The 21922-nt window shown below is 50.1% G+C and overlaps 1 pseudogene; it reads left to right on the plus strand.

Moving 5' to 3' along the window:
* The first annotated feature begins 15 nt into the window (after positions 1 to 15).
* LOC132479627 (zinc finger protein 541-like) overlaps positions 16 to 21922 on the plus strand; it is a 34433-nt pseudogene continuing 12526 nt past the window's right edge.

Here is a 21922-nt window from a genome sequence, read left to right on the forward strand (position 1 = left end):
CCACCACAAAGCGACATGAGGAAAGTACAGCAGGGGGCCAAGTCCGAGGGAGTGACAGGGAGTGGCAGACGCTGGCAGGTGGATGGCGCGGGGGTGGGAAGCCACACTGAGGAGGCTGCTGAGGCTGAGACCCACTTCCAGGCCACGGTGCGGCAAAGCACAGACTCGGCCACGGGAACCAGGGGAGGCTGTGCAAAGCTCTAGCTGCTGTGAGGGTGCCGTGGGCGGCAAGACGGGAATCCTGGAGAGTAGCTGGAAGGCTCTCAGCGGAGATGGTGGCCTGGGCTGGAGTAGCAGTGAAGAGGCCAGAAGCGCAAGGATTAGGGATCATGTTAGAAGTAGATTCAGACATGCTGACGGGTCACACATCACAGGGAGAGCTGGTAAGGAAAAGGACAGATGGAGGTTGGCAGGGCAGGCTGGGGTTTGAGCAACTGAGTAGATGCTATTAATAACTGAGATGAGGAAGAGGGACACCTCAGAGGATTGATGGCTTAAAGGCGTGATTGTGTCTGTAACTGTGTGCTGCCTTCGGAGGGACTGGCTAGGGGAGCAGGGCAAACGCTGGTGTCAGGAGGCTTCACAGAAGGGCCAGGTTTCAGTTCAGTCCATCTGAAAAGACGGGGAGGGAGGAGGAGCAGAGGAGGAAGTTGAGTTGGAAGCGGTGCGGGCACTGTGGTTGGGGAAAGGACTCTGGCATCAGATGAACCAGAATCTACAGCCTGGCTCTTCTTCCTTCCTTTGCCACCTTGGGCAAGTCATTTTCCCTGTTTGAGTCTCAGTTTTCTCATTCTGTAACTGGGATGGAAAATGCCTACCCACATATATCTGGTTGGTTTGTTTTTAATGCCCTTTAACTTTTTCTTGTTGTTGTTGTTTTGCTGTGTTGGGCCTTCGTTTCTGTGCGATTGCTTTCTTTAGTTGCGGCGAGCGGGGGCCACTCTTCATCGCGGTGCGCGGACCTCTCACCGTCACGGCCTCTCGTTGCGGAGCACAAGCTCCAGACGCCCAGGCTCCGTAGTTGTGGCTCACGGGCCTAGTTGCTCTGCGACATGTGGGATCTTCCCAGACCAGGGCCCTGCATCGGCAGGCAGACTCCCAACCACTGCACCACCAAGGAAGTCCCGAACCTGATGTTTCTTAAATGCTTTCCGGGATGGCAATCCAGGACACGAGTGTGTAATCTATACATGCATTTGAGAGCAAATATTCCACAAGTAATAATTATGCCAAGGGCATGGAAAACCCACTGATACTTGACCAGGCGATGGATCAAAACCTGGTGGCACAGTGGTTAAGAATTGCCTGCCAATGCAGGGGACACGGGTTCGAGCCCTGGTCCGGGAAGATCCCACATGCCGCGGAGCAACTAAGCCCATGCGCCACTAGTGAGCCTGCGCTCTAGCGCCCGCAAGCCACAACTACTGAAGCCCGCACGCCTAGAGCCCATGCTCTGCAACAAGAGAAGCCACTGCAACGAGAAGCCCGCGCACTGCAACGAAGAGTAGCCCCCACTCGCCGCAACTAGAGAAAGCCCACGCACAGCAATGAAGACCCAATGCAGCCAAAAATAAAGAAATAAGTAAAAGAAATAAGAGAAAAAAGTCTTCAAGTATTTGGAAACTAAAGAACACTCTTCTAAAATAACTCATGGGTCAAAGAAAAAAAATCAAAAATGAAATTATAAAAAAAAACTACTCATTTACCCAAGGAGTAGAGAAACATGGAAAATTCAGATATATAGGGAAAGGAAAATTAAGTTGATCCATGATGCTACCAATCAATCCCATTCTGTTTGTTTCTATTCAAATTTATTTTTCCCTTTTAAAGACTAGGTCATTCCGTTTTTCAACAATCCTCTTGTTAGTGGCACGGCACTTAGTGGTACAGCATGAACATCCTTTCACGTCAATGGATATTCTCCTACAGTTGTATCTGAAATGCCTGCGCCATAGACCATTGAGACCAGAATGCAGTCACCCACCTGCCCTCGTGTCAGTTATTAGGTGGTTTCTCACATTTCACCAGGAAAAACAATGCTGCAGTTAACTCGCTTGCAGTTCACTGCAAGATCTCCGTTAATTTGTACAGATCGGCCTTAATTTCCTTAATTAAAAAACCAGAGTGGAATTGGCTGGGAGAAAGGACTTAAACTTTTCTAAGATTTTGCATTGTGCATTTCTGGATTGCACTTGCAAGTGTGCTGTTGATGTTACCGTCATGAAGTCCTGCCTGTCGAGTCACTCTGTCCTGGAAGCTCTCAGACTGTTGCTGTCCCCTCCCTTACCCCCCAAGTGTGGCTTCAAGATTGGGTGCCGCCCTGGAGGTGTGGCTTGACCAGGGTCCCTTCTCCCCCTCACCTGGTGCTAAGCCTGGTCTTCTCTGCGAGTGAAGCTGCTGAAGTTGGGGTTCTCGGCCAACTCCCTGAGTTGGACTCAGCTGCTGAAGTTGGTCTGAGGGTGGTAGAGTGCTTCGGCCCGGGCTCCGATGTCCCCGGATGTCATAACCTGTGCTTTCTCCCTCTGTCTAGACCTGGGGCTAGGCGTGCTCAAGGTGCCCAAAGAGGCTAACGAAGGAGGCAGGGCCACGTCTGGGAGCACAAGGAGAGGAAAGCGGCAGCACAGGTCCCCTCAGAACCCACTCCTGGACCGCAGCCTCTGCGGGAAGGTGTTCAGCAGCGCCAGTCCTCTCAGCAAGCACTACCTGACGCACAGCCAGGAGAGGAGACACGTGTGCAAAATCTGCAGCAAGGCCTTTAAGCGTCAGGACCACCTGTATGTAGGAGTCTGGTCGGGATGTCTGTTCAGGGGGCTGCTGGGGGCTGGGCGTGTTCCCGGTTCTTTTGCATCCCCTCCCATCCACCTGCACCGCCCCGCACCGTCGGGTGTCCCAGGTGTGTGCGACCTGTGCTCCTCCCACGGCCAGTGTTTGGTGGAGGCGGGGGGCAGGGCCTACACTGCCCCGGACAGCCCGCCCTCCCCAGCCTCCAGATTCACTCCAGTGAGGAGAGCGCCGCTGCGATTTGCAGACGGGACCCATGTGCTTTAAAAACACACTCCAGAGGCAATTTTGTCACGGAGGGAGTTGGGCTAACTGCGTAGAGAAAGTTTCAGAGTCCCTGGTAGGTGTCTGAGCAGAACAGATATGCACTCCATGAGGAATATATGTTGGGATAACACCAGGGCGTGAGGGGTTCTGAAATGCCTGTTTCTAGAACATGGCAATGCAGTGTTCACTCTCTTTTTTCCTGTTTCAATTCCCCCTTTTATTAACTCGATTTTTTTTCAAAATTTGACTTTAAAAAGCAAGCTCAGTGTAAGAGGAGCAGAATTCCGTTTGTTCTTCATGTCTTAGAAATGATAAGCTTTTCTTGCTGCCGAGGGAGAAGAGACAGACTTTCAAACTGAGAGACTCGTAAGTGGGAGAGGACGATCCCTTGCATGTTTACAGCTCGCCCAGCCTTTACTGAGGCTTCGATGAATCCCGCTTTCATTGTATCCTCTCCCCTCTCGCCATTAAGGATGGGAAATGATTTACTCCTGTCACAAGCTGGTAACAGTTAGGGCTAGAAAGTGGGTCTCCGGATGCCCTCTCTGCTGCTTCCCTCAGATGGAGGCCAAGGGTCCACGTTTGGGAAAGGGTTTCATTATTTACTGGGTCCAATTGATTAGAACCATCCGGAGTAGGATTGTTGGGAACCCAGAGGGTGATTTACCCATTTGTTTATATTTATAATATATTAATGCAGGTATACGTATGATGTAAATATACTACATACTTGCATTCTTTTATATTTGCAGACATTATAGGCGCATTTGGCTTTTTGTTGTTGTTGCTGTGGGGCTCCCAGGTCGCTGTCTAGAGGACTCCTGTGGGAAGGCAAAGACTCCTTTGTTCAAGGAAGGATCATCCCCAAGTTAGCGTTTCCTTAAGTTTGTTCTCAGAACTCTGGTTCTCTGCTTCTCGGGGATGCTAAAAGGGTCTATTTTAAAAACATGGTTTTGTGGGCAAATAAGTTTGAGAGACATGGAAAGTTCAACAGATCTCTCTTTATCTGCTCTGTGGCTTTTCAGTTTGCTCCTAGGAACCTCCAAGAAGTAAAGAGTGTTTTTCCCAAACTTATTTGCCAGCTGAGCCCAAGTCCTCAGGGAGCAACTCTGGAGCCTGGTGTTCCTTAGGAACCCACTTTGGGGAACTCTGACTTGACTCCCACTGATGTTTTTAATCTCAGATTAGGGGTTTGCTTAGGGGTGAGGGCAAGAGCTCCCCCTTCCAGAGGGCTTTGGCCGTAGCAGGGGTCTTTCCTCCTAGGGTCTGAGCACAGTTTCTGAGTTGCGATGCTGCTGCCCCCTGGGGACACGCCTGGGTTCCTGCAGTTAGTGACCCACGCCGAGACACCCACTAACTTTCTCCTCATGTGATTCCAGGACTGGGCACACGCTCACCCACCAGAAGTCCAAGCCCTTTGTGTGCATTGAGCAGGGCTGCAGCAAGAGCTACAGCGACTACTGCTCCGTGCGCCAGCACTACGAGGTCCAGCACGGCCTGTGCATCCTCAAGGAGGCCCCTCCGGAGGAGGAGCCCTGCGGGAACTCACCCCGTGTGCACGAGGTGGCCTGCCAGCCCGCACCCGCGAGCCTGTGGTCCCTGGTGCCCCCGGAAGCCCCATCCCCCATCTCCCTCTTGTCCAACCGAGACCTCCTGCGCTGTATCGTGAGCAGCATCATCTGCCAGAAGATCCCTTCTCCCGGGCCAGCCCTGGGAGGGCCTTCAGACAGCGGCGAAGGGAGGATCACGGCCTGTTCCTCCCTGCCCTCGTCAGGGTCCTCCTCCTGCGGCCCAGCCAGCACCCCGGCGGCCCCAGGAGCCCTGGGCACTGAGGTGTTCCCGAGGATCCCCGGCCCCCACGGAAGGAGCCGGGCACGGACGTGTTCACAGCCGTCCACTCACGGGCAGCGGAGAACAGCGGCCCCGACCCAGCCGAGCCGGAGCTGCCGCTGCTCCAGCCCCCATCATCCCTGGAGGGCTGGCCCGAGGGCGCTCCCTGCCCGCCTGCCTGCCTCTGTTCCATGGCCAGACTGTCCCCGCCAGTTCCCAGCCATCAAGCCACAGTTTCCAGTGGCTCTGAAACCTGTCGGGCTGCCCTAAGAGCAAAGGAAACAGTATGTTTGTCGTCCACAAGCCCTCTGCAGTGCCGTCCCGGGAGGGCTCCGAGCCGGGCCCCGGGCTCAGCAGCGACTCCCCCGCTGGGGAGCCCTCACCCAGCCAGTGCACCGGTCTGGAGGACACGCCGTCTTTCCCTCCCACGCTCCTGAAGGCCCAGGGGGAGGCCTCGGGCGACCCCAGATATGTCAGCACCAGCGGGGAAGACGACTCCTGGGCTTCCAAGAAGAGCAAGTGCGACTGCGACTCCTTCTCGTGGCAGGACCCTGGTGAGCCTGGCCCCCAGGACGGCCAGAAGTCCAGCGGCCTCCCGTCGGATGCCACACCGCTCTTCCAGCAGCTGGTCCTGAAGGCTCAGGAGTCTCTGGTGAGCCACGAGCAGATGCAGGTGTTCCAGATGATCACCAAGTCCCAGCGGATCTTCTCCCACACCCAGGTGGCCGCCGCCTCCTCCCAGCTTCCCACACCCGACGGCAAGCAAGTTGCCCTGAAGTCACTGCAGGGGCCGTGGCCACAGCAACCCCCACCTGTGGCACCCACTGTTGACTCTCTCCATGCTGGCCCCGTGAACCCTGATCCAGAGGGGTCCCTAGCCCGCAGGAGAAAATCCACACCCGCTTTACCCACAGAGCCCTCCCCCAGCAGCGTGAGCCAGGACCCAAAGGGAAGACCAAAAGTGGCTGCTGCTCCACCTGCCCCCACGGCGGCGTCCCTGGACCCTCCTGGAAACCCAGACATCTCCTCTCTGGCCAAGCAGTTGCGATCCTCGAAAGGGACCTTGGACCTAGGGACATCTTCTCCCTCGGGGCCTGCATCAGACCCAGTTAGGAGGGGAGGAGCCATCCAGAGCCCACCTCCCAGGGAAGCAGGCCCAGGCTGAGAATGGCACGGCTTCCGGGGCCACAAAAGGTGGAGAGGGCCCGGCCTGCTCCTGGGGCGGAGGCTACAGGCTCTTCTCTGGCAACTCCCGGGGTCCAGCACTTCCGGAAGGAGAAAGTGAAAGTGGATATTTGCTGTGCAGCTTCTCCAAGCCAGGTAGCCATGGCCTCCTTCTCGTCGTTGGCCGGGCCTCCAGCGGATCCCCCCTGGGACTCCAAGTCCAAGCTGATGATACTCAACAGGATCCAGGTACCAGGGCCCTCTCACGGGACCTGACCATGCGGGGGGCAGAGTCTCGTCCTTACCTGTGTCCGTGTTTCTGACTTGTCCAGGCACTGTATTTAACCTCAGCAAATCCTCAGATGCAGTTTGTTTACAGAGGGGCGAATGAAGTTCCAGAGAAGGGATGGTTCCTCCCATCACCCTCCGCCCTGCAACACACACACACACAACAGAACAGGGCTTTAGAGTTGTCAGAGACACTTTGCATCATGTTTCTTCACTAAGCTTTTTCTATTTGCTTTCTTTCTGCCTTTCGCTTCCTTTTGGATTTGCCTCCTTCACTTCTTCAGAGAATGTAAAGGCAGAGCTCCTTTACCCTTGATATTTGTACGTGAAATGCTGTGTCTATTCTGGTTGTGAATCACAGGTCCACAAGTCCGACTTGGCCCCTACTGCAGGCCTGGCACTGGTCCGCCCTTTTGGAGCAGCTTGGGTCCTCCCACATCGTGCCCACGAGGTCCTGGGCGCAGAGAGCTTGGCCACGTCTCTTCGTGATGTTCCGAGGTCCAGCATCCTTCCTGTCGCACCACAGCTACCTCCTCCTCTTTTTTTTTCCCACAGCTTTAATATTCACGTGCCATCTAATTCGCCATCTTGAAGTGCACCATCCAGTAGTTTTTAGTTTGTTTACGAGGTCGTGCTCGCATCGCCACTCTTTGCCAATACACTTTCATCACCGCAAAAAGAAACCCCACACCGTTGGTTGTCACCCGCAATCTCTCCATCCCTCCCAGCCCCTGGCAACCATGCATCTACTTTCTGTCTGCATGGATTTGCCTATTCTGGACACTTCATGTGACTGGAATCCTAACGCTGCGTGGCCTTTTGTGTCTTTTGCTTCTTTCACTTAACCTGATGTTCTCAGAGTTCCTCTGTGCTGTAGCACGGGTCAGAACTTCACTCCTTTTTATCGCTGGTAACTTGTGCATTGTATGGAAACACCACATTTTATTTATCCATTCATCAGATGATAGATATTTGGGTTGTTTTCCCTTCTTGGCCATTGTGATAACGGTGCTATGAACATTTGTGTACAGATTATTGTTTAGACATATGTTTTCATTTCTCTTGGGAAATACCTTGGAGGGGAATTGCTGGGCTCTAGGGTAATTCTATTGGAGGAAGTGCCAGACTTTCCCAAAAAGCTGTGCTGTTTTATATCCCTACCCAGAGTGTATGAGGCCTGCAGTTTCTCTGCATCCTCACCAACACTTGTTCTTGTCCAGTTGGTTCACCTTAGTGGGTGGGAAATGATAATCTCATTATAGTTTAATTTGCATTTCCCCGATGGCTAATAATCCTGAGCATCTTTTAATGGCCATTTGTATATCCTCTTTGGGTAAGTGTCTATGCAGACCCTTTGCCCATTTTTAAATTGGGTTGTGATTTTATTTTTGAGCTGTGAGAGTTCATTATGTATCACTGATACAGAAATATACATAGTCCCTTATCAGATACATGATTTGCAACTTTTTTCTCTTATTCTGTCTTTTCACTTCTTGATGATGTCCTTTGAAGCACAGAAGTTGTAAGTTTTGATGAAGTCCAATACGTCTGTCTTTTGTTTGGTTTTGGAGTCATCCAAGAAACCACTGCTTACTCCAGGGTCACCAAGAATTATACCTGTGTTTTCTTTCAAGTCTTATAGTTTTCACTCTTGCATCTCATTTCTGATATGTTGGCTCAGATGAATTTTCGTCTTCAGGGTGGAAATATCTACCGGCTCCCCCACCCGATGAAGGAGGAGAACATGGCGGGTGGCTGGTAAGTTCAGAAGCCCCTCGGGAGAACTCTGGTGGCTTTGATGTGCTGGCCCTGGGTGAGCGAGCTCTGGATGCTTCACTCCTGAAGGGGTGAGCACCAGGCCACAGAGAATCGGGGGCATCATGTCCATTTCTTTAGGGTTCGTCCAAAGCTGTCTGTCAGAGGATCAGTGTTTGGGGACGGAGTCCCATTCTCCCTTTCTTCCCCACAGGAACCAGCACAGTGGTGGTCCCACAGACTGGGCAGAGCCAAGGAGCACTTACGTCTGCAAGAATTGCAGCCAGATGTTTTATACAGAGAGAGGGCTGAGCAGCCACATGTGTTTTCACAGCGACCAGTGGCCGTCACCTCGAGGGAAGCAGGAGCCGCAGGTGAAGGGGCGCGAAGCTGCCATTCATCTCAGGATGGAGCCGTCCTCCTGCAGGGAGCCTGGCTGGGGGCCGGGAGTCAGGGCTGTGCTGCTCTGGAGGGGCCCCTTGCTCCCTACGTACTGTGTCTCTTAAAGGGCTGGCTCTTCTCTGTGTGTAGCTGTGTGGCATGGAGTTTTGCAAGCCACAAAGACAGGTGCTGAGGCCAGAAGGGCACAGGCAGAGTTCCCCGGGAGGCAGGAAGTCCTTGGACAACATGACCGCAGCCCCTTTGGTGGTCCCTGTTTCGGTGCCAGTGGCTCCAGCGAACCATCCCCTGGGGAGCAAGGTGGGTGCACTTCCTTCCAGCTGCTTTCCAGCTGCCAGTGGGAGCTGTGAGAAAAGCCCCCAAATCCTGACTCCAGAAGAGCTTGATTTGCGTGTTCATTCATCCATTCAACCTCCAGTGAACTTCCTTTGTGTCTGGCCCTGTGCTGGGCAGGGCTGGGGACACTGCAGCGACCACAACAGGCCTGCCCCCGTCTCCTGGGGCTCCCAGCGCAGCGGAGTAGATAGACCCATCCCGGGACACTGACGACCCAGAACGGGCCGGGCTGGGAGAGGGAGCTGTGGGAGCCCCAAGGGCACCAGAGACCCTGCCTGAGGAAGGGGGCGTTGCAGCTGAGAGCCGGAGGATGAGGAGGGGTAAGATGGGCAGAGAGGAGGGGAGATTGCGTGGAGGTAAGAGAGAGTGTAGCAAGCTCAAGCCGTCGTCTCTTCAGCCTGTGCTGGAAGACCCCACCTGGAGAAGTCCATGCTGGACTCGGGTACGGGGTGCATGGAGCCCACTGTTTGTCTCCCAGGAGCTGCTGTCATTTTGAGGGCAACAGGTTTTCCTTTTGTCATGCTGTTGCATCCGTCTGGCCCCCACACTTTAAGTGCCAGTCACTTTAACAACGGATATGAGTTTCCAAAATGGTCTGAGTGAGGGCCTCTCCTTGGGGTGGGGGTGGGTGCCTGAGAAGGCCCCAGCGTCAAATGTCGCCCGGCTTAGGGTCTGGAGTCTGGCTCAGGCGTGGTGGCCCTGCCCGGCTTCCTGCGCTGAGGACTCTGGGCATGGCCATGCTGGGTGTGCATTTGGCTGGTCAGTACCCTTTCCCACTCTCAGGCCATCTTGAGGTCTGAGCTTTGGGGCCGGTGGCCTCAGGTGACCCCCGTGGTTCTGAAGTCTCTTCTTCTCCAGGGACAGGAGAAGGACGGGGAAGAGAGAGGCAGCAAGGAGAGCAGCCAACACAGGAAGCGGAAGAAGCTCCCACGGCCCAAGGCACTGCTCATCCCTCCTCCGCCCTCCATGTCTGGGGAGCCGGGCCCGGGAGGATGCCGCCAGAGCTGCCTGCGCTCGCCCGTGTTCCTGATGGACCACCTCCTGAAGGGACTGTCCCAGTGACCTCCCTACACACCGCCCCCGATGCTCAGCCCCATCCGGGAGGGCTCTGGGCTGTATTTCAACACTCTCTGTTCCACATCTGCCCGGGCCCGTCCCGACAGGCTCATCAGCGCCATGCTTGGTGAGTGAGCTTGATCACCCCATGATGGGCCTGTGGGGGGCCAGACCCCCGCCCCCTGTAGAATTTGGTCCAGCCATTCTCTCTGGCCTACGCCTGGGTCTGCTCTGGGGGTCCCGTTGCTGTTCAGAACTATCCCAGGACCATCTGGGACCAGCAGCCTTCTAGGTGCTTATGACTTTGTAGCCAGAAAGAAAATAGACGCCATTTAGCCTGAGCACCCTTCTGCCTGCCCTTTCGAGTAATTGTTTAAACAGCTTTATTGAGGTATAATTCACATGCCATATGAATCACCCATTTAAAGTGTACAGTGCGTTTAATGTTGTCCCAGAGGTCTCTGAGACTGTCCTCTGTTCTTTTCATTCTTTTTTCTTTATTTTGCTGTGCAGCAGTTATTTCCACTATTTTATCTTCCATCTCACTTATCCGTTCTTCTGCCTCAGTCATTCTGCTATTGATCCCATCTAGAGTATTTTTTATTTCATTTATTGTGTTTTTAATCGATGCTTGATTCATCTTTAGTTCTTCTAGGTCCTTGTTAACTGTTTCTTGCATTTTGTCTATTCTATTTCCAAGATTTTGGATCATCTTTACCATCATTATTCTGAATTCTTTTTCAGATAGACTGCCTATTACCTCTTCATTTGTTAGGTCTGGTGGGTTTTTATCTTGCTCCTTCTCCTGCTGTGTGTTTTTCTGTCTTCTCATTTTGCTTATGTTACTGTGTTTGGGGTCTCCTTTTGCAGGCTGCAGGTTCGTAGTTCCCGTTGTTTTGGTGTCTGTCCCCAGTGGCTAAGGTTGGTTTAGTGGGTTGTGTAGGCTTCCTGGTGGAGGGGACTAGTGCCTGTGTTCTGGTGGATGAGGCTGGATCTTGTCTTTCTGGTGGGCAGGTCCACGTCTGGTGGTGTGTTTTGGGGTGTCTGCGGACTTATTATGATTGTAGGCCACCTCTCTGGTAATGGGTGGCGTTGTGTTCCTGTCTTGCTAGTTGTTTGGCATAGGGTGTCCAGCACTGTAGCTTGCTGGTCGTTGAGTGAAGCTGGGTGCTGGTGTTGAGATGGAGATCTCTGGAAGATTTTCGCCGTTTGATATTATGTGGAGCTGGGAGGTCTCTTGTGGACCAGTGTCCTGAAGTTGGCTCTCCCACCTCAGAGGCACAGCACTGACTGCTGGCTCCTCAATTTGGGATGATTTGTTGTCTATTCATGTATTCCACAGATGCAGGGTACATCAAGTTGATTGTGGAGCTTTAATCCGCTGCTTCTGAGGCTGCTGGGAGAGGTTTCCCTTTCTCTTCTTTGTTCTCACAGCTCCTGGGTCTCAGCTTTGGATTTGGCCCCGCCTCTGCGTGTAGGTGACCGGAGGGCGTCTGTTCTTCGCTCAGACAGGACAGGGTTAAAGGAGCAGCCTCTTCGGGGACTCTGGCTCACTCAGGCCGGGCGGGAGGGAGTGGCACGGAGTGCGGGGCGAGCCTGCAGCGGCAGAGGCCGGCGTGACGTTGCACCAGCCCGAGGCCCGCCGTGCGTTCTCCCAGGGAAGCCACCCCTGGATCCCGGGACCCCGGTAGTGGTGGGCTGCACAGGCTCCCGGAAGGGCGGTGTGGACAGTGGCCTGAGCTCGCACACAGGCCTCTTGCCGGTGGCAGCAGCAGCCCCAGCGTCCCACGCCCGTCACTGGGCTCCGCGCTTTCAGCCGTCTGTGGAGCTCCTTTAAGCAGAGCTCTTAATCCCCTCTCCTCGCGCACCAGGAAACCAAGAGGGAAGAAAAAGTCTCTTGCCTCTTCGGCAGCTCCAGAGTTTTCCTGGACTCCCTCCCGGCTAGCTGTGGCACATTAGCCCCCTTCAGGCTGAGTTCTCGCCGCCAGCCCCAGTCCTCTCCCTGCGCTCTGACCGAAGCCCGAGCGTCAGCTTCCAGCGCCGCCCGCTCCGGCGGGCGAGCAGACAAGCCTCTCGGGCTGGTGAGTGCCGCTCGGCACCAATCCTCTGTGCGGGAATCTCTCCGCTTTGCCCTACCCAGGTATGTGGGGAGTTTCTTGCCTTTTGGGAGGTCTGGGGTCTTCTGCCAGCGTTCAGTAGGTGTTCTGTAGGAGTTGTTCCACATGTAGCTGTATTTCTGGTGTATCCGTCAGAAGTTGTAAGTTTTGATGAAGTCCAATATGTCTGTCTTTTGTTTGGTTTTGGAGTCATCCAAGAAACCACTGCTTACTCCGGGGTCACCAAGAATTATACCTGTGTTTTCTTCCAAGTCTTATAGTTTTCACTCTTGCATCTCATTTCTGATATGTTGGCTCAGATGTATTTTCGTCTTCAGGGTGGAAATATCTACCGGCTCCCCCACCCGATGAAGGAGGAGAACATGGCGTGTGGCCTGTAAGTTCCGAAGCCCCTCGGGAATCCTCTGGTGGCTTTGATGTGCTGGCCCTGGGTGAGTGAGCTCTGGATGCTTCACTCCTGAAGGGGTGAGCACCAGGCCACGGAGAATCGGGGGCATCATGTCCATTTCTTTAGGGTTCGTCCAAAGCTGTCAGAGGATCAGTGTTTGGGGACAGAGTCCCATTCTCCCTTTCTTCCCCACAGTAACCAGCACAATGGTGGTCCCAGAGACTGGGCAGAGCCAAGGAGCACTTACGTCTGCAAGAATTGCAGCCGGATGTTTTATACAGAGAGAGGGCTGAGCAGCCACATGTGTTTTCACAGCGACCAGTGGCCGTCACCTCGAGGGAAGCAGGAGCCGCAGGTGAAGGGGCTCGAAGCTGCCATTCATCTCAGGATGGAGCCGTCCTCCTGCGGGGAGCCTGGCTGGGGGCCGGGAGTCAGGGCTGTGCTGCTCTGGAGGGGCCCCTTGCTCCCTACGTACTGTGTCTCTTAAAGGGCTGGCTCTTCTCTGTGTGTAGGTGTGTGGCATGGAGATTTGCAAGCCACCAAGACAGGTGCTGAGGCCGGAGGGGGACAGGCAGAGTTCCCTGGGAGGCAGGAAGTCCTTGGACAACATGACCGCCGCCCCTTTGGTGGTCCCTGTTTCAGTGCCAGTGGCTCCAGCGAACCATCCCCCGGGGAGCAAGGTGGGTGCACTTCCTTCCAGCTGCTTTCCAGCTGCCAGTGGGAGCTGGGAGAAAAGCCCCCAAATCCTGACTCCAGAAGAGCTTGATTTGCATGTTGATTCATCCCTTCAACCTCCAGTGAACTTCCTTTGTGTCTGGCCCTGTGCTGGGCAGGGTTGGGGACACTGCAGCGACCACAACAGGCCTGCCCCCGTCCCCTGGGGCTCCCAGCCCAGCGGAGTAGATAGACCCATCCCCGGACACTGACGACCCAGAACGGGCCGGGCTGGGAGAGTGAGCCGTGGGAGCCCCGAGGGCACCAGAGACCCTGCCTGAGGATGGGGGCGTTGCAGCTGAGAGCTGGAGGATGAGGAGGGGCAAGATGGGCAGAGAGGAGGGGAGATTGTGTGGAGGTAAGAGAGAGTGTAGCAAGGTCAAGCCGTCGTCTCTTCAGCCTGTGCTGGAAGACCCGACCTGGAGAAGTCCATGCTGGACTCGGGTACGGGGTGCATGGAGCCCACTGTTTGTCTCCCAGGAGCTGCTGTCATTTTGAGGGCAACAGGTTTTCCTTTTGTCATGCTGTTGCATCTGTCTGGCCCCCACACTTTAAGTGCCAGTCAGTTTAACAACGGACATGAGTTTCCAAAATGGTCTGAGTGAGGGCCCTCCTTGTGGGGTGTGGGTGCCTGAGAAGGCCCCAGTGTCAAATGTCGCCTGGCTTAGGGTCTGGAGTCTGGCTCAGGCGTGGTGGCCCTTCCCGGCTTCCTGCGCTGAGGACTCTGGGCATGGCCATGCTGGGTGTGCATTTGGCTGGTCAGTACCCTTTCCCACTCTCAGGCCATCTTGAGGTCTGAGCTTTGGGGCCAGTGGCCTCAGGTGACCCCCGTGGTTCTGAAGTCTCTTCTTCTCCAGGGTCAGGAGAAGAACAGGGAAGAGAGAGACAGCAAGGAGTGTAGCCAACACAGGAAGCGGAAGAAGCTCCTCCGGCCCAAGGCACTGCTCATCCCTGCTCCACCCTCCATGTCTGGGGAGCCGGGCCCGGGAGGATGCCGCCAGAGCTGCCTGTGCTCGCCCGTGTGCCTGGTGGACCGTCTCCTGAAGGGACTGTCCCAGTGCCCTGCCTACACGCCGCCCCTGATGCTCAGCCCCATCCGGGAGGGCTCTGGGCTGTATTTCAACACTCTCTGTTCCACATCTGCCCGGGCCCGTCCCGACAGGCTCATCAGCGCCATGCTTGGTGAGTGAGCTTGATCACCCCATGATAGGCCTGCGTGGGGCCAGACCCCCGCCCCCTGTAGAATTTGGTCCAGCCACTCTCTCTGGCCTACGCCTGTGTCTGCTCTGGGGGTCCCGTTGCTGTTCAGAAGTATCCCAGGACCATCTGGGACCAGCAGCCTTCTAGGTGCTTATAACTTTGTAGCCAGAAAGAAAATAGACGCCATTTAGCCTAACCACCCTTCTGCCTGCCCTTTCGAGTAATTGTTTAAACAGCTTTATTGAGGTATAATTCACATGCCATATGAATCACCCATTTAAAGTGTACAGTGATTTTTTAGTGTATTCTTAGGATTGTACACCCATCCCACAATCTAATTCTAGAGCATTTTCATCACCCCAGAAGATTATATCCACGAGCAGTGACACACAGGCCCTGTAGTCCCCAACTCCTCAGCCCTGGGAAACGACCAGTCTACCAACCTACTTTTTCTATGGGTCTCCCTATTCTGGACATTTCATGTAATTGGAATCATAAATTACGGGACATTCTGTGTCTAGTTTGTTCACTTAGAATAATGTTGTCAAGGTTCATGTTGTAGTATGCATCAGTGCTTCATTTCTTTTTATGGATGAATGATATTGAATTCTCTGGATAGACAACATTTTATTTATCCATTCATTAGTTGACGAGCATTTGGGTTGTTTGTGTCCTTTGGCTATTGCAAACAGTGCTGTTAAGTACATTTTTGTGTAAGTTTTTGTTGGACATAAGTCCTCATTTCTCTTGGGTATATAACTCAGAGTGGAATTGCTGGGTCAAAGGGTAACTATGTCTAACCATTTAAGGAACTGCCAGACTGCTTTCCAAAATGGCTGGGTCATATTAAATTTCCACCAGCATTGTATGAAAGTTCCAGTTTCTCCACATCCTTGCTCACACTTCTTAGCTGTCTTTTTTATTACACCCATCCTAGTGGGTGTAAAGTGGTAGCTCATTGTGAGGTGTTTGTTTGTTTGTTTGTTTTGCGGTACGTGGGCCTCTCACTGTTTGTGGCCTCACCCGTTGTGGAGCACAGGCTCCGGATACTCAGGCTCAGCAGCCATGGCTCACGGGCCCAGCCGCTCCGCGGCACGCGGGATCCTCCCGGAGAAGGGCACGAACCTGCGTCCCCTGCATCGGCAGGCGGACTCTCAACCACTGCGCCACCAGGGAAGCCCCCTCATTGTGGTTTTGATTTACATTTCCCTGATGGCTAATGATGTTGAGCATCTTTCCATGTGCTTATTATCCATTTGTATATGTTCTCGGGAGAAATGTCTATTCGGATCCTTTGCCCATTTTTTAAATTGTATTCTTATCCTTTTATTATTGAGTTGTCTCAGTTCCTTATATAGTCTGCGTGCAAGCCCCTTGTCAGATATATGATTTGCAAATTCTCTCCCGTTTTGTGGGTTGTCTTTTCATTTTATTTGTGATATGGTTTGCAGTACACAAGTTTTTAATTTTGATGAAGTCCAACTTATTCTTAGGCCTGCGATCAATCTTTAGTTAACTTTTATATACTGTATGAGGTTGGAGTCCAAATTCACTCTTTTGCATATATGTATCAGTTCTTCTAGCTCTAGAAAATACTCTTCTTTTTTCATTGAATTGTCCTTGTACCATGTTTTGTTTTGTTTTGTTTTGCTGTATGTGGGCCTCTCACTGTTGTGGCCTCTCCCGTTGCGGAGCACAGGCTCCGGACGCGCAGGCTCAGTGGCCATGGCTCACGGGCCCAGCCGCTCCGCGGCATGTGGGATCTTCCCAGACCGGGGCACAAACCCATGTCCCCTGCATCGGCAGGCAGACTCTCAACCACTGCGCCACCAGGGAAGCCCTGTCTTGCTACCTTTGTGGAAAGTCAGTTGACCATAAATGATTTGAGATGTTTCTTCTTTTTTAATACAGACATTTTACAGCTATAGATTTCCTTCTGAACATTGCTTTAGCTACATTTTGTAAGTTTTAGTATGTTGTGTTTTTATATTCATTCAGCTAAAGTATTTTCTAATTTATCATTCCACTTCTTGTTTAATACACTGACTATTAAAGAGTGTGTTGCTTAATTTTCACATATTTGTGAATTTTCCAAATTGCTGCCTTTTATTGATTTGTAATCTAATTCTATTTTGGTCAGAGTACATACTTTGTTTTTCAATTTAATTAATTTATTTATTTATTTTGGCTGTGCTGTGCGGTTTGCAGGATCTTAGATCTCCCACCAGGGGTCGAACCCATGCCCCCTGCAGCGGAAGCGTGGAGTCCTAATGACTGGACCGCCAGGGAATTCCCTTAAATTTATTTTAAAATTTAAAATTTATTGAGGCATGTTATATGGGCTAGAATCCGGTCTGTCTTGAAGAATGTTCCATGTGAATTTGAGAAGAATGTATTCTACTGATGTTTGGTGGAATGCTGTATTTTGTCTGTTTTGTCTAGTTAGTTTCAATTTCCTTGTTGATCTTCTGCCTAGTTGCCCTATCCACTGTTGAAAGTATTGAAATCTCCAACTATTATTTTTTAATGGTTGAGTTCATCCTTCAGTTCTGTCGTTTGTTGCTTGGTGTATTTTGGGGGTCTGTTTGTAGGTGTGTATATGTTTGTAATTGTCACATCTTCCTCACGGCTTGACCTTTTATCATTAGGATGTGATTGTGACATCATTTGTCATTATTACAATAATTTTATCATTATCTCTAGTAATATTTTTGGTTTTAAAGTCTAATGTGCCTGACATTAGTATAGCCATTCCATTCTCTTTTTTGGTTGTTGTTTGCTTGGTATATATTTTTCTCTTCTTTTACTTTCAGCCTATTTGTGTCTTTGAAAATAAAGCATGTTACCTCTAGACACCATTAGGTGGATCATGTGTTTTTTATCCAGTCTTACAAACTCTGCCTTTTGATTGGTTTGTTTAATCCATTCTTGTTTAATGTTATATTGATATGGTTGGATTTACATCTGCCATTTTGCTTTTTATTTTCTATACGTTACATGTCTTTTTCTCCCTCTGTTCCTCCTTTCCTGCTTTCTTTTGTATTAAGTGAGTATTTTCTAGTGTGACATTTTAATTCCGTTAATTTTTCACTGTTTCTTAGTCATTTCTTAGTGGTTGCTCTAGGACTTAAAATATATGTCTTATCAGAATCTGTTAGGATGTGTAATAACTCATTAACAGTGAAATATAGAAACACTGCTCCTATCTAGCTCTATTCCTTCTAACTCTTTTGCTATTATATGTGAGAGACCCAGTAATACCGTACTGGTCATGTTTATTGCTTTATATAATTTTATTTTGTGTAAAAACACTGAGCGGATAAAGGAAAGCAAGCATGATTTATAGAGGTTGTTATATTAACCTTCTTATTTACCATTTCTGATCTCTTCATTTATTCTTGTGGATTTGAGTTACTGTCTGAGGTGATATTCCTTTACTCCAATGCAGCTGTGCTCCTTGTGCAGTTACTGTCACATATATTATATTTCTATATGTTACAGGCCCACAATACATATTGTTTTATGCAGTTATTTTTAAGGCCATTAAAAAAAGAAAAGAAATATGTAATCCTAGTGATTTTTATAGTTACCCATATTTACTAGCGCTTCGCTTTTTTTTTTTTTTTTTTTTTGGTTTGGATTCAAGTTACCATCTGATGTCATTTGCTTTCAATCTGAAGGACTTTCTTTACTATTTATTTTTATTAGGGATATATAATTCACATACCATACAATTCATCCCTTTAAAGTATAGAATTCAATGGTTTTTAGTATATTCACAGAGCTGTGCAACCATCACTACCATCAGTTTTCAGAAATTTTCATCATCCCCAAAAGAAGCCCTGTACTTATTAGCAGTCCCTCCTTTCCATCCTCCCCATCCCCAGCCGTGGGTAACGACTAATCTACTTTGTCTCTATCGATGTGGCTATTCTGCATATTTCATATGAGTGGAATCATACAGTATGTGGTCCTTTATGAATGCCTTCTTTTAGTTAGCATGATGTTTTTAGGTTTCATCCAAGTTGCAGTATGTATCAGTACTTTGTTCCTTTTTGCGGGCTGAATAATATTTCACCTTTAATATTTCTTGTAAGGCAGGTCTGCCAGCAACAGGTATCCTCAGTTTTTATTTATCTGGGAGTGTCTTTATTTTACCTTCATTTTTGCAAGATAATTTGCTGAATATAAGATACTTGGTTAACACTTTTTTACTTTCAGTAATTTGAATATATTATCCCATTGCCTTGTAACCTACATCGTTTCTCTTAAAAAGTTAGCTGTTAATTTTACTGTAGTGCCCTTGTATGTAACAAATTGTTTTTCCCTTTTTGCTTTCAAGATCTTATCTTTATTTTTGCTTTCCACATTTTGCCTATGTTATGTCTGGATGTAGAGCTCTTTGTGTTTAATCTTTCTTGGAGTTTGTAGAGTTTGCTGGATATACATATTGTTTTTCATCAACGTTGGGAAATTTTCAGCCATTAATACTTTAAATATTCTGTCCCTTTCTCCCCTCTTTCTGGTACTCCCAATACATATATATTGTTGCATGTAATGACATCTCACATTTCTCTGAGGCTCTCTTCACTTTCCTATATTTATTTCTCTCTGTTCTTCAGATTTCATAGTCTCCATTGTTCTATCTTCAGGTTTGCTGATCGTTTCTTCTGCCAGCTCAGATGTACTGTTGAGCCGTATTTTGGTTATTGTACTTTTTTAACCCCTGAACTATTTCCATTTGGTTCTTCTTTTTTTTGGCTGCATCGCACAGCATGCAGGATCTTACTTCCTCTACTAGGGATCACACCCATGCCCCCTGCAGTGGAAGCGTGGAGTCTTAACCACTGGACCGCCAGGGAAGTCCACATTTGTATCTTTTTAAAAACTAATTTCCATCTCTTGATGGCATTTTCTCTTTGATGACAAATTTTTATTTTATCTTGCTTTAATTCTTTAAGCATGGGAGCAAGGGGAAGAAGCAGCCCCCATCTCCTTGGCTGCACCTACCTGGGTAGAGCTTCCGTTACAAAGAGCTGGGGGCTAGGTGGGTAAGGGGGTGGGCCATGGCTCCAGTGCCACAGACTCTCACTGTTCTTCCCGAGATTTAGTGGGTTTTCTTGAATGAGTATTTCTTTTTTTTTTTTTTTTTTTTTTTTTTGCGGTATGCGGGCCTCTCACTGTTGTGGCCTCCCCCGTTGCGGAGCACAGGCTCCGGACGCGCAGGCCCAGCGGCCATGGCTCACGGGCCCAGCCGCTCCGCGGCACATGGGATCCTCCCAGACCGGGGCACGAACCCGTATCCCCTGCATCGGCAGGCGGACTCCCAACCACTTGCGCCACCAGGGAGGCCCTTGAATGAGTATTTCTTAAAATGCTGTATGCCTTTGGGACAACGTGCAGAGACTTTAGCTTACTGTTCTTTTTTTTTTTTTCTTTTTCAATGATTTTTGTCAGTAAATCTGTTGTTTTGCCGAGTTCCTTACTCTACATTTTCAGAAGTCTTATCCCACTTCCATGCAATCTTTTTATTTTATTTTATTGTGATGTGAACAGTTAATCTGTGATCTGCCCTTTTAACAAAGATTTAAGTGTGCAATACAGTATTGTTGACTATAGGTACAATGTTATACAGCAGATTTCTAGAGCTTGATTAATTGAAACTTTATGCCCATTGATTAGTAACCTCCCATTTCCCACTGCCCCAACCCCTGGTAACCCCTATTCCACTCTTTGATTCTATCAATATGAATTCAACTACTTTAGATACGTTATATAAGTGGAGTCATGCAGTATTTCTCTTTCTGTGACTGGCTTATGTCACTTAGTATAATGTCCTCAATGGTCATCCATGTTGTTGCGTATTGCAGAATTTCTTTTTAAGGCTAAATGGTATTTCATTGTATGTTGATGTCACATTACCTTTATGTGCTCATCTGTCAGTGGACATTTAGGTTGTTTCCACATCTTGGCTATTATGAATGGTGCTGGAGTGAACATGGGAGTTCAGATATCTTTTTGAGGTCTTGACTGCAGTTCTTTTGGATGAATACCCAGAAGTGGGTTTGCTGCATGATATGGTAGTCCTACTTTTAATTTTTGAGGAAACTCCATACCATGCAATCTTTTTTTTCCAATTTTCAATTTTATATTGGATTAGAGTTGATTTACAATGTGTTAGTTTCAGGTATACAGCAAAGTGATTTTGTTATACATAATCACATATCTATTGTTTTTTAGATTCTTTTCCCATATAGGTTATTACAGAGTATTGAGTATAGTTCCCTGTGCTATACAGTAGGTCCTTTTTGATGATCTATTTTATATACAGTAGTGTGTGTATACCATGCAATCTTGAAGAGCCTGCTCTTAGCTGCTCTGGAAAGGCAGGCAAAAAGGGCCTCATGGGTCAGTTGTAGCCAGTCTCCTTGAGGCTCTTCTTTGGGTGTTTTCCAGATCACATGGACGGCTCTTTTGGCATCAGTGTGGTGAAGGACAACAGCAAGATCAGCACTGAACCGTGAGTTGGAACAGACTTAGAACCTGAGGGTCCTTGCAACGTGGGGATGCTTTTACCCTCCTTGCATTCCAGTGTCGGTTTTTCCCAAGGGAGCCTTCATCACGGGAAAGTCAGGTCTAGACCCAGAACCTCTCTAGGAGAGAAGTGGTGGATTTTTCCAGGTGTTTCCCCAATATTCCTTCTGTCCAGACATACCATAGTTGGATGTCTGCAGACAGAATGCCCAGCACCCTGGGGTTCTAGATAGAATTGGTGATGGCGCAGTGAGATACTGTTTTGTAGCTTGGATGTTCCCTTGGATACAGAAGAATGCCAGGTATCAGCACATACCTCCCCTGTCCTAGACCCCAAACGCCTGAAGCCAGAAATCTGGCGAAAAAGCAAATTGGAGGAAGGAAGGAAGTATCCCTCAAGAGGTCTCTGGAATACCAGTGGCGTGTCTGCTGGGCTGATGAGCACTCCCTGTGTCTGAGAGATGGCCAAAAGGTGGGTTCCACAGCCCTGCTGAGCAGGGCTCACCACACATCTCTCTTGTATTTCCCATCTTGGTCACACACCTATGCCTTTTATGTCCGTGTGTGTGGCCTCATTTCAGACACATCAACATAGGGAGCCAGTTTCAGGCTGAGATCCCAGAGCTCCAGGACAGATCACTGGCTGGAAGTGACGAGCATGTAGCTACTCTGGTCTGGAAGCCATGGGGAGATGTGATGACCAACCCGAAGACGCAGGATAGGGGTGACTGAGACTTTGGGGCCAGGTTCCCGAGAGCCCTCCTCCATGTCCAAGGGGTTTCTCCTCCCAGTTCTCACCTTGACCAAGAAGCAGTGATCCCCAGGCGGGGGTGGGGTGGGCAGAGCTGGCCTTCAGCGCAGGACTGCTTTGCTGTGCTGCAGTCCCTTGCCCCACCTCTCCTCTCACCCAGTAGCTGGCCAGGCCATCCAGAGCAGGTGCCAGGAGCAGGGTTTCTGCCCATCCTCCTTGTCGCTCCCTTCCCTCAGCCTGCTTGTAACAGAGAGGTGAGGGAGATGGTGACAGGAGCCCCCCACCCCATCTGTGCTGTTGGGGAGGTTTCCTCTCTGGCACTTGCTGACCCTCTGTGTCTCC

Source organism: Mesoplodon densirostris, chromosome 19 (assembly GCF_025265405.1).
Source record: "Mesoplodon densirostris isolate mMesDen1 chromosome 19, mMesDen1 primary haplotype, whole genome shotgun sequence".
NCBI classification, from domain to species: Eukaryota; Metazoa; Chordata; class Mammalia; order Artiodactyla; family Ziphiidae; genus Mesoplodon; species Mesoplodon densirostris.